This window comes from Pongo pygmaeus, chromosome 4 (genome assembly GCF_028885625.2).
Source record: "Pongo pygmaeus isolate AG05252 chromosome 4, NHGRI_mPonPyg2-v2.0_pri, whole genome shotgun sequence".
NCBI classification, from domain to species: domain Eukaryota; kingdom Metazoa; phylum Chordata; class Mammalia; order Primates; family Hominidae; genus Pongo; species Pongo pygmaeus.
This window is the reverse complement of record NC_072377.2, coordinates 110,659,954-110,673,367: the sequence shown is the minus strand read 5'-3', so window position 1 is coordinate 110,673,367 and position 13,414 is coordinate 110,659,954. Positions and strand designations below refer to the sequence as shown.

Here is a 13,414-nt window from a genome sequence, read left to right as displayed (position 1 = left end):
TTGAAAATATTTTTCCCAGTTATCTTGTTATACATTTTTAACTTAATGGAATTTTGATAGCAAAATGTGGTCTGTAAAACAAGTCCTTAATAATCACTGAGTCTTGTTTTAATTTTTAGTATGTGGCCAATTGCATTTATTTATTTGATACTAGTGAGCTTGATGCCTAATTTATCAATATCTTATTGAATTATGTCTATTTTTTTCTTTATGTATTTTGAAACTACATTAGTTACATATATCAAGAAATCAAGAAAGAGATTCAAAGGACATCATATGCTAATAACATTTGTAACGAGTGCCCCAAATTATGTATGTTATTATAATGTGATGATTCTACCTAAAATTATACTTTGTCTAGTATTAATCTGGCTGTACCACTTGGCTTCATCACTATTTAATTAGCATAATTTTCTTTTGTCTATTTAGTTTCAGTCAGTCTTTGACATTATGGTTTATGTTTACAAATAGCAAAATGCTGGTTTCTTTTTAATTCTGATTTTTGCCTTTTAACTAGCAACTGTAAACCATTTGCATTTATCACAATTATGAATCCTTTTAATGTATTATCAAAACTTTATTTAGGGCTAAGCACAGTGGCTGATAGCTGTAATCCCAGCATTTTGGGAGGCTGAGGCAGGTGGATCTCTTCAGCTCAAGAGTTCAAGACCAACCAGGGCAAAATGGAGAAACCCCCTCTCTACAAATATACTAACAATTAGCTGGGTGTGGTGGCACACTTCTGTGGTCCCATCTACTTGGGAAGCTGAGGTGGAAAGATCCCTTGAGCCAGAGGGAGAGATTGTAGTGAGCCGAGATGGCGCCATGCACTCCAGCCTGGGTGACAAGGTGAGACCCTGTGTCTCCAACCAAAAGAAAAAAAAAAGGAAAAGGAAAAACAAAACAACTATATTTTATAGCATCCTATGACCCTGCTTTTGTTCTTAATGTTCTTAATATCCTTTACTGCCCTCTTTGGGTTTAATGATTTTGTATTCTTTTTTTTTTTTAAATCTCTTCTGATGGTATTTAAACTATGTAATCAATTTTTTAAAATTGTAGGTATTTATGCTTAACACACTTACATTTTATATATGTGTGCGTGTTTATGTGTGTATCTATCTACATATCTAAATTCACCAGTGGTTCCATTAATCTCAAAAAGTATGGGAGGCCCTCGAACATTGGAATTTCTTTTTTTTTGAGATGGCGACTCACTCTGTCGCCCAGGCTGGAGTGCGGTGGCAGGATCTCGGCTCACTGCAACCTCTGCCTCCAGAGTTCAAGTGATTCTCTTGCCTCAGCCTCCCGAGTTCAAGCGATTCTCTTGCCTCAGCCTCCCGAGTAGCTGGGCTTACTGGTGTGCACCATCACACCCAGATAATTTTTGTGCTTTTAGTAGAGACGAGGTTTTGCCATATTGGCCAGGCTGGTCTTGAACTCCTGACCTCAAATGATCCGTCCACCTCGGCCTCCCAAAGTGCTGGGATTACAGGCATGAGCCACCATGCCCAGCCTGAACAGTGGAATTTCTAAGAACTGTTTCTTTCTTACATGTTTTCTCTAATATTTTACTTACTATTACATACCATTCCCAACATTTTTGGATATTGTTTGCATTCTATATTTAATATTTTTAGATTGAATTCATATTTACCAATACGTTTCCTCACCATTCATTTTTATATTTCGATTCTTCTCTTTTTTATTTTAGTTTACATTTCTTATGAAGCAAATACTTTGAACATTTATTTAGTAAGGGTTAATTAACTTTCAATCACTATCTGAATTACTACCATTTAACTTTTTATTCTTAAAGAATATTAAATGGGTATAAAATTCTGGATGGGCAGTTATAGTTTTTCTGCATTATTAAGAATTTTTTTCCACTATTCTTGTTATTGTCTATTTTTGTTACTGATAGTCTTCTGCCAATCGAATCATCACACATTTCTGCTTAAACTACCTTTCCGTTGTGGCTGATTTAAAATCTTGTTTTTGTCTTTGGTACTTCTTTGAAGTTTTATTTCCATTCATATAAATGTTTGTTAGGTATTCATTGTACTTTTTTATATATTAGATATCATTATTTTCCATCTGGAAGATAATGATATATCTGGAAAATTATTATTCTTTTTAAATACTGTCTCTTCATTTTTTTGTTCATTTTTCTGAAACTACTATTAGTATTCTTTTCTTAAAAAAAAAACTTTTAGGTTCAGGGATACATGTGAAGGTTTGTTATACAGGTAAACTCGTTTGACAGGGGTTTCTTGTGTAGATTACTTCATCACTCAGGTATTAAGTCCAGTACCCAATAGTTATCTTTTCTGCTCCTCTCCCTCCTCCCACCTTCCACCCTGAAATAGATACCAGTGTCTGTTGTTTCCTTCTTTGTGTTCATAAGTTCTCATCATTTAGCTCCCACTTATAAGTGAGAATATGCAGTATTTGGTTTTCTGTTCTTGCATTAGTTTGCTAAGGATAATAGCCTCCAGTTCCATCCATATTTCTGATAAAGACATGATTTCATTCTTCTTTATGGATGCATAGTATTTCATAGTGTATATGTACCACATTTTCATTATTCATTCTCCCATTGACAGACATGTAGGTCGATTCCATGTTTTTGCTATTGTGAATAGGGCTGCAATGAACATACCTGTGCATGTGTCTTTATGGTAGAATGATTTGTATTTCTCTTGGTAAATACCCAGTAATGGGATTGCTGGGTTGAATGGAGTTCAGCTTTCAGCTCTTTGAGGAATCGCCAATGAGGAATCCACAATGTTTAGGCTAATTTGCTCTCCTACCAACAGTGAATTAAGTGTTCCTTTTTCTCTACAACCTCACCAGCATCTGTTATTTTTTAGCTTTTAAATAATAGTCTTTCAAACTGGTGTGAGATGATATCTCATTGTGGTTTTGATTTGCATTTCTCTAATGATCAGTGATATTCAGCTTTTTTTATATGCTTATTGTTTGCATGTGTGTCTTCTTTTGAAAAGTGTCTGTTCATGTCCTTTGCTCACATTTTATTTTTTTTCCTTATAAATTTAAGTTTCTTATAGATGCTGGATATTAGACCTTTGTCAGATGCATAGTTTGCAAAAATTTTCTCCCATTCTGCAGGTTGACTATTTACTCTGTTGATAGTTTCTTTTGAAATGCAGAGGCTTTTAAGTTTAATTATATCCCATTTGTCAATTGTTGCTTTTGTTGTGCTTGCTTTTGGGGTCTTATCATAAAATCTTTGCCAATTTCTATGTCCAGGTACTGCCTAGGTTGTCTTCCAGGATTTTTATAGTTTTGGGATTTATATTTAAGTCTTTAATCCATCTTCAATTTATTTTTGTGTATGGTATAAGGAAGAGGTCCGTCTTCAATTTCCCAGCACCATTTACTGAACAGGGAGTCTTTTCCCCATTACTTTTGTTCAATTTTGTGGAAGACCAGATGGTGGTAGGTGTGCGGCCTTATTTCTGGGCTCTCTGTTCTGTTTCATTGGTCTAGGTGCCAGTTTTAGTGCTAGTATCATGCTGTTTTCATTACTGTAGCCCTATAATATAAGTTGAAGTCAGGTAATGTAATGCCTCTGTTTTTTTGTTTGTTTGTTTGTTTTTGCCTAGGATTGCCTTGGCTATTTGGGCTCTTTTTTTTGATTCCGTATGAGTTTTTAGTGTTTTTTCATAGTTCTGTGAAAAATGGCACTGTTAATTTTATATAAATAGTATTGAATCTGTACATTGCTTTGGGCAGTATGACCATTTTAATGATATTGATTCTTCCTATCCATGAGCATGGGATGTTTTCCATCTGTTTGTGTCTTCTCTGATTTCTTTGAGGAGTGTTTTATAATTCTCATTACAGAGATCTTTCACCTCCATGGTTAGCTGTATTCCTAGGTAGTTTATACTTTTTGTGGCAATTGTGAATAGGATTGCCTTTTTGGTTTGGCTCTTGGCTTGGCTGTTGTTGGTATAGAGGAATGTCAGTGATATTTGTGCATTGATTTTGTATCCTGAAATTTTGCTGAAGTTTTTTATCAGCTGACAGAGCTTTTGGTCCAAGACTATAAGGTTTTCTAGTTATAGAATTATGTCATCTGCAAACAGAGATACTTTGACTTTCTCTCTTCCTATTTGGATGCCATTTCTTTCTTTTCTCTGCCTATATTCTATGATTTTTAATTTCACTTTTTCAAAATTTTCAAATTTCTTCTACCTGTGCCAGTCTAGGTAATCTCTTCTGATGCATGTTTGAGTTTACTAATGTTTCCATTATCTCTACCTAAGCTATTTAATCTATCCATTGCATGTATGATTTGAATAATCCTGTTTGTAATTTCCAGAGGTTATTTTTGATAATTTAAATAATATGCCTATTTGTTTTGGGGGGGCTTGTTTCTCATCTTTTCTTCCTTTTTACATTTTTATTTTTATCTTTATTCCACTAAATTTTTTGATATATATTTTATATTCTATATCCAAATATTCCATTATCCAAAGATGCTGGGTGTCTAAGGCTTCTCATTTTCCTTTGTTGTATCATATTTTCTTTTGTCTGGACTTATTTTATACTGTGTATCAATATTTGATATGCTTTATATGTAGGAATTTTGTACAATCATTTTACTGCTAAGTTGCCTTTGTTCCTGCTTGACATCCCAAGGATCCTCAAAATATAAATATAGACAATAAACTCATGAAAAAGCAGATCTTTGGTTGTAATTGCATGGGTAGATATTCTCCATCTGGAGCTCACAATAGGCAAACATTTTTTGCTTATGATATCCCTCTTCTGGCATTTTTCTGGCATCTCAGTTTCAGTTCTGTTTTTTGACTTTTTATGGACTCCTCACGCCCCACTCCTACCAAGCCCTCAATTTCTATATCCAATCATCAAGATCAAAATTCTAGAATACATAGATTAGTGCAAATTCCCAGTTTAGACACAAGTTCACTTTCAACTAACCATTTTAATTTTTAGCTTCTTCATTTTTGATCCGTGGAGATTTCTGTTACTCTCTTGTGAGCTCATTCAGGCAATTAAGAGGGTATTTATAATGCTTTTATTTGGCATTTATAAGTGTCTTTTACATGAGACTATTTGCATTATTCATTCCACCGTATAGTTGAATAATATCTTTCTGTGTGTGTGCATGTTGTAATAGAACATTTTTCTGATTAAGATAGATAGCATGAATTTAACTTATAGAAAAAAAATTACCACAGCTCACGTATACTAACATGTATTATTTGCTCTAAGTGTATGTAGGATATGGATTACATGTGCTACATGAAGAACACACTTTTTCTCAATTGATGCTTTGCAAAAGGTTTAAAGTATAATGACTTCTTCCTTTAGATATAGTTATTCCACAGGAAATTTACAAATTGCAGTGGCTTATAACAAGTATAAAAGACAAATTGACTTAAATGTCACTTTGAATCTTATTTACAGTATTTTAAAGATAAATTGTTTCTTCATTTAGGAATGAATCATTCATGGATTTCTAAGGAAGCCTTTGTTTGGTTGGTAGGCACTCATTATCTATGGAGCAACACCTATAAAACTAATACACAGAAAAGATTATCAGTAATTTGGGCTCCAGGAATAATAATATTTTTTAAAGCCTTTTATGGATAGTATAAAAAAGAGTATTTGAACACCTATGCAATGTCTACTCATTTAAAAGAATTAGAACATAACGTAAGTCATAGAAAAAAATTGGCAAAGATTAATATCTTACAATGACTGCACAGAAATTTTCCAAGTGCTCCTTTACTTCTTTTCCAGTTTCTTTTACTCTATTTCTATTTTCTTTTAAATCACGAATCACCTAATTTCCAAAAGCCATAGTCAATACTGAAGTCATCTACTAGCTTGATAGTCTGAGTATCATATGCCACATTATATAACTATATATGCCAATATAATCAAAATCTTAATGAAACCGAATTAAATTGTCTGTGCTGTGGCTACTAAGGTATCTTGTCTCTTTATTACAGAAGTCAATCTCATTTGTTAAGCCTTTTATAAATTTGAACTAAACCAAGCAATATTTAGCTAACAGATGTTTTATTGAGATCCTGGGAAAAAAGCAATGATTTTTTTCTCTGTAGTCTTAATTTTGTTTTGATTTCATTCCAATCTCCCCTGACTTTTTTTGTTCTATATTGTGTTATGTAAAATGGGAGTTAGATTGATTTTTACTATTCTGAGAAGTATTATATGCACACAAGAAAAAATAAAATATATGTGTAGCTTAGTTAAGCATTGATAAAAATCCATGTAACTATCACCTTGAGAAAAAGGAGAACATTTCTAGTGCCCTTGAATCTTCTGTGTGTCCCTCTCCCAAATATTACTTTCTGCAGAAATAATCACTCTCATCTCTGTGATAATATTTCCCTTATATTTTTTATTTTAATATGCATTCACCATTTCCAAACACTGCTTTGGTTTGCTTGGTTTTAACCCATACTATGCATAATTATGTACCTTGCGTCTTGTGCTATACATTGTAAGGTAATTTCATGTTGTTGAATACCACTATTTGTTTTTATAATCTACATTTTTATGTTGCTTGACTATAACAAAATTTACTCATCCTAAGCTTGGTGAACATAACCAGGTAGACGAATTTGAAAAAAAAAAACTGCTAAGAATACTTTTGTACATGTCTTCTGGTACACATGAGCAAATACTATTCTGGATTACATACACATAAAATTGAATTGATACATTACAGAATACAAATAACTTAAAATGTTCTACCTAATGTCCTCAAATGTACTAGTTTGTACATATTTTATCTATGTTTTCACCTACAATTGGCATTTTCTGATTTGTTTAAATGTTAATCTGGTAGTTTTTAAATGAAATCTAATTGAGTTTTAATTTGCATTTCTTGGATTCCTAAATGAGTAGAAATATTTTTCACATGTGTTTGAGAGATTTTGATTTCCTCTTTTCTATAATGCTGTTTTTCAAAAAAAATCTTTATAAAGCATATTTGATTAATGCAAAGCTAAAATTGTCTTTCAAATGTAATTATAATTTGCTGGGTTTTAGCTATATAATTTGTAGTTAAGGCTTCTTTAAGAAGCTCAGAGCATTTTATGAGGTTTAGTAAATTTAGTGTAGTACTAAAGAAATAAATTACAATACGTAGGTGAGTGAAACTAGTTGATCTCAGAGAGCATGTTAATAAACTAGAACTGATATTCCATCAACTTAATAAAAATATGAATGATTTTGAATAATAGGCTTATGTAAGTTTATTAAAACTAGTTTGTGAAGTTTTCATAGAAAACATGTATTTTAAAATGGATTTGAATTGGCTAGTAAAAGCATCTCATTGAACACTAGCCCTGAAGTATCTCCTTTGAAGTAGTTAGAAATGGTATGCTTGGGAAAAAAGATTCCAAGATTCCTATCATGCTACCCAACATGTTTAATAAGATGAGATTACCACAAATAATCATGGATAAAGTGATAACAAAATAGTAGTGGAGAATATACATTAACATTTTAATACATCCGGTGAGTAGGACAGGAGTTCAAGAGGTAGTCTGTGAGCAACAAAGATAAGGCGATGGATGTGTTCTTCTTCAAAGATGACTAAGATCTGTACTGTCAAAAAAAAAACCCCTCAAAATGGATAAATATGATGGATGGATAAAGATACAGGGAGATTTTGGTACAGGAAAATCATTTATTGAATGCTTTCTTAAAGCAAACACTAAGCTTGAGACTCATGGCATATGCATGAGTCCTAGTTTTTAAATTATTTAAAATTGGAGAAATATTGATGTTAGGTCAATTTTTGTCTATTGTATATGGCCTGATAATACCGTAATTGACATATTATCTCTAATGTAATATCTTAAACTGGAAGTCTCTTTCGTTTTCTTTTCTTCCTTTCTGCCTCCATCCCTCCCACCTGATCCCTCCCTCCTTCCCTTTTTCCCTTCCTTCCCTGGCTTGCTTTTAATTAGTTTTGTTATAATCTACCAGGTGTGGGTGGTAGGGGACATTTTCCAACACTTCGCACATAAACTCAAATTTTAGGTTATCCTTTGGAGTAAAACAGGCTCTTCATTGTTTACAAGGTTATTCCTGAGTTGCAGAAATTCTCTTTCCATATTTATTCCCTGTATTTTTCTATTCAATCTTGCCACAACTAGACAAACAGAAAGCACAAGGGTACCCTTTCTTGCATCTAGAGGTAGAAACCTTAGCAGCACACAGTAACTGCTCCAGGTCCGTCAAATAGATGCATTAATTGTCTAAATATCAATTTTTCATGCTTAAAACAATTGTTTTAAACATTTCCTTATGTGCATTCAATCCATATGAAGGAAATTTTCTGGCAAATATTTAATTAGTTTTATTCAAAATATCTGATTAAAGTAGCAAATGCTGTGGGGCTGGAATTATATGGCTTTTGTCTTTTTTTTTTTAATGGCATTGTTGAAATGATGTTAGCAAGGTGGCAGAACAGGAGATCAGCTGCTTATATTACCACACGACAACGAGAATTCTGCATTCTTCCACCGTCCAAAGTCTCTTTGTGGAAGCTTTAGTATTTAGGCTGCAGGTTGTGAAACCCTCATGGAGTCCAAGACGTAGGGGGGTCATTTTGAGAGTGAGGACCCACATCCAGGTGATAGATACATTAACTGTGTTTCTGGATTCAAACCTGGAAACACCCCCGTTTCCTGAAGGGTTTGTCTAGAGTCTAGTTTGACCTTGAGTCTGCTACCAAATGTTACCAAGGATTCCAAAAGGAGTCACAATAGTTCCTCGGCAGAAAGGCTCATGGGTTCATCAATATTGGTCTTGGCAGTTGACTTGAAAATTATTTTTGTAACTAGGCTCTAGCCCCACTCTGCAGCAGTCTCAGCTTAGTATTGCTTATATAAGGACCCATCTGTGCAACTGGGACAGGCTTGCCAGCCTCTGTCCCACGGCAGATCCTGAAGGGGCCTAGTCTCAGCTCGAGCCCTCTTGCTAGTCAGAGAGCTATCACAAAAGCACAGGGAACTTCTGGGAGACGTGCCTATCTATGCCAACTGGACAGGCTTGGTAACCTTCATCCCACAGCACACCCTAAAGGAGACCTGTCTCAGATCCAGCATCCCTTTGCTGCAACTCAGAGTTACCTTGCATACACAGGGAACTCCTGGGAGACAGATCAGGACAATATTCAAAACAGAAGTTTTGGAAAAGGCCTTGTCAGTTCCAGCCTCTCTGTTATGTTGGAGCAATTCTGCTCATACAGGGAACTGCTGGGTGTCTCGTTGGCAGTTGCCACTGAGTTAGCTTGCCAACATGAGTCCCATGGCAGATTCTGACTTATCTTTGAAGCTTGGTTTCAGCCCCCCAAAGCTGTTGTCTGGAAGCAGTTCTACCCAGCCAGTATTCTGTCAGGATATGAACTTATCTGAGTCTCTGTGGCAGCCTTGCCAAGCTCTGTCCCTCAGTGATTCATTAAGCACCCCTGGATCTTGGCACTGGCCCTCTTGTCTGAGAACTAAGACTAGTTTGGCCTTCTAGAGACCTGGAAAAAAGCAAATTCACTAGTGCTCCTTCAGGCTGACACCCTGACCTCAGTAACACTGTGGATATTGAAACATCCCTATAAATTACCTGCATCCCCTCTCAACTACAGTCTAAGAACAGGCCTGTCTACCCAGGGACCCACTGGGAGACATGCCTATCCCCTGAAGACAGGCCTGAAAAATCTCAGTGTCAGTTGTGGACCTGAAACAACCCTGTGTCTCAGTTGTAGCTCATCTCAGCCATGGACTGGAGTAGTATGGACAACTCAGGAATTCAACTAATTACCCAAGGGATGTCCTTCCAGAGACTCATAAAATGCCATGGCATACCTGGTAACAGGCCTAATGTCTGAACTCTGAAGAGGACACTCATCCTAGGGCAAGCCCCAAAGACCAAGGTCCTGAAGACAGTATAGCCCACCCAGTGACAAGGTAGGACCCACACTCACTAGGGCCCCTAAGAATAGGCCAACCAACTGTGGTCTCCACTGTAGACCCAGCATCAGCCACAATACCTGGATTTAACCCCATTCAACTACAACCCCAGAGTCAATTTCATCAGCCCAGAGACCTTAGAGGGAAGTACTTTAACATGTTGAAACTAGTCTATAGGTCTCTAAGAGAAGTTTGCTTCTTCAAATACACAGATATTTATGCAAGGCTACATGGATAACAAAGATTAAGGCAAACATGACACCACCAAAGGAAACTAATAAAAGTTTAATAACTGACCTCAAGGAAATGGAGTTATATACATTGCCAGAAAAAGAATTCAAAATAATCATCTCAAACTCAAAGAGACGCAAGAAAATGCAGAGACAACTAAATGAAATTAGGAAAACAATGCATGATCACAATGAGAAGTTTAATAAAGAAATAGAAGTGCTTTGTCTCCTAGCTCCCAGGCTCTGAGCCCAGTTCCCATCTCCACTGCAGGAGCTCCTTGGTGACTCTATCATAGCACCTGTTATCCCATGACCTGCAGGTACTGGGAGATCCATAGGGAGGACGGCAGAACATCTGGAGGCCAGGAAGTGGGAGTGTTAACATTCAGGGATGTGGCCATGGAATTCTCCCCAGAAGAGTGAGAATTCCTGGACTCTGCTCAGCAACATTTGTATAGGGATGTGATGTTAGAGAAATACAGAAACCTGGTCTCCTTGGGTCTTGCTATCTTTAAGCCAGACTTGATTACCTGTCTGGAGCAAAGAAAAGAGTGCTGAAATTTGAAGAGACAGGAGACAGTAGCCAAACACCCAGCTGGCTCTTTTCATTTTACTGCAGGGATAATGCCAGAGCACAACATAAAAGATTCATTTAAAAAAGTGATTCTGAGAAAATATAGAAGCTGTGACCTTAGTAATTTACATTTAAAGAAAGACTACCAAAGTGTGGGTAATTGCAAGGGAGCAGAAAAGTAGTTATAATGGCCTTTATCAATGTTTGTCAACTACCCACAGCAAAACCTGTCAATGTAATAAATGTGGCAAAGCTTTTGAGTTGTGCTCAATCTTCACTGAACATAAAATTTTTAGCAGAGAAATGCTACAAATGTGAAGAATGTGGCAAAGACTGTAGGTTGTTCTCAGATTTTACTAGACATAAGAGAATTCATACTGCAGAGAGATGCTACAAGTGTGAATAATGTGGCAAAGCCTTTAAAAAGTTCTCCAACCTTACTAAATATAGAGTTCACATGGGAGAGAAACCCTACAAATGTGAAAAATGTGACAAAACTGTTACCTGCTCCTCAACCCTTCTTAAACACTAGAGAAATCATACTGGAGACAGATGCTACAAATGTGAAGAATGTGGCAAAGCCTTTAAGTGCTTCTCAGACCTTACTATTCATAAAAGAATTCATACTGGAGAGAAACCCTACAAATGTGAAGAATGTAACAAAGCCTGTAGGTAGTTCTCAGACCTTGCCAAACATAAGATAATTTATACTGGAGATAAACCCTATGTAATGAACTTGGAAAAGCTTTTAAGTGGTTCTCAGCCCTTAGTAAACATAAGAAAATTCATACTGTAGATAAACCCTACGTCAGTGAAGATTGTGGCAAAGCCTTTACCTGCCCTTCAACCCTTATTAACCACAAGAGAATTCATATGGAAAAGAGACCTTACAAATGTGAAGAATGTGGCAAAACCTTTAAGTGCTTCTCAGACCTTACTAATCATGAGAGAATTCACACTGGAGAGAAACCCTGCAAATGTGGAGAATGTGGCAAAGCACTGAGCTGGTTCTCACACCTCATTAGACGTTAGCAAATTCATACTAGAGAGAAGCAACATTAAATAGGATAGTTGTGTAGAGCTTTTAATACAATGCCTGCCTCCAGTAAGTACTCAATAAATGGAAGCTGCATATGTTGTTCTCTGTCTATGAAAGCTGCTTTTCAGCTTGGGGTGTGTGGACTGTGGTCAGTCTCCGGCTTGTGTATTACTTATCTGGCCTCCGCTACTCCTTTATTTGAAGTCATTCTGTCCAATAGACTAGCAGTTTTCCAAGTGTGGACACCAAGCCAGCATCCCAGCATCACCTGGGAACTTGTTAGAAATGCAGATTACTGAGATTCATTCCAGATTTACTGACTCAGGAATCCTAGGAGTGGAGATCAGACCTGTTTTAACAAGGCCTCCAGAGTATTCTGATATGCATTCAAGTTTGGGAACCACTGAAATAGATTATCACTCACCAAACCACTACCTGAGTCAGGCTTCCCTGATTGATTTTAAGACAGGCTGAAGGAAGCATGGAATATTATTGCATTAAGATAAATATCAACAACCCAGAATTGTTACACTGTTCTATGACTTATTTGTCGTAAGATATTAAGTAGTTCAGTTCATTTTTCTGAGCTTCAGTTTCCTGCCCTGTCAAATGGGAATCTATCCTGTTCTGCTGCTCTTCTGCTGTGGTGTAGTAGACCTCCAAAAAAAAATTTAAAATACCTTATGAAAACAGATATTTCAAAGGGGAAAAAGGAATGATAATTGCTATTGAATTTGAAATCCAGATTTGTAAAGACATTTTTTCTTTTATATAAACAGTAAAAGAGATTAAAATTCAATAAACTTTGGGTAGTTTACCTGCAGGCTTTCCACTTTTACCCTTTAAAACACATGTAAAAGGTCTTGTCAATCTCCTGTACCTTTGCTCTTGACGTTATAATTTTACTCTCAGCACAGCTCACCCCTTTTGAAGTGAAAAGAACAATAAACAAGACAAGGGAAAGAAAGGGAAATGAAGCCAGTTTAGCAGTCAGCCACTAAAATGTAGCAGCAGCCACGTTCTTCAGGTCCCAGCCTAAAGTATTGAAACACAACACTGTTCTGCCTACTGAAGATGGTATTGTTGTAATAGATTTTCCTGGTTATAAGAAAATTTAAGTTTTGTAAATTTTTATTATAAATTTAATGCCTCTAATTTCTGTCCTGCCCTGCGTATACTGTCTTATATAGTTGTTGAGATCTTTAAATAAGATGAATTATATCTGATAGGATTCTTTGGAACTCAAATAACAGAAAGCCTAAGCAATACTGGCTTAAGAAAGAGAGAAGGGAGCAGTTGAGAAAGAGGAATAAGAAGTCAGAGGAAGAGGGAAGGAGAAAGAAAAAGGGGAAAGGAAAGGGGAAGGAAGGAAGATAATGTACTGTCTTGCTTAGTATCAGCAAGTCAGGTATATCCAGATACAGACACAAGTCACCATTAGGTCATAGACTCTTGTTTTAGTGTTGGCTTCTTTCCAAATTAGGATTGCCTCTTACAGTTGAACCATCTCAGCAGATTCTGTCGATTTGGGGCCACACACTTCTAGCTGCAGATCCAAGGAGAAAAT

The 13,414-nt window shown here is 36.1% G+C and overlaps 1 pseudogene; it reads left to right on the top strand.

The window, feature by feature from the left end:
- Positions 1-10,543: 10,543 nt before the first annotated feature.
- Positions 10,544-11,870, top strand: LOC129036220 (zinc finger protein 736-like; annotated as a pseudogene).
- The last annotated feature ends 1,544 nt before the right edge of the window (positions 11,871-13,414 follow it).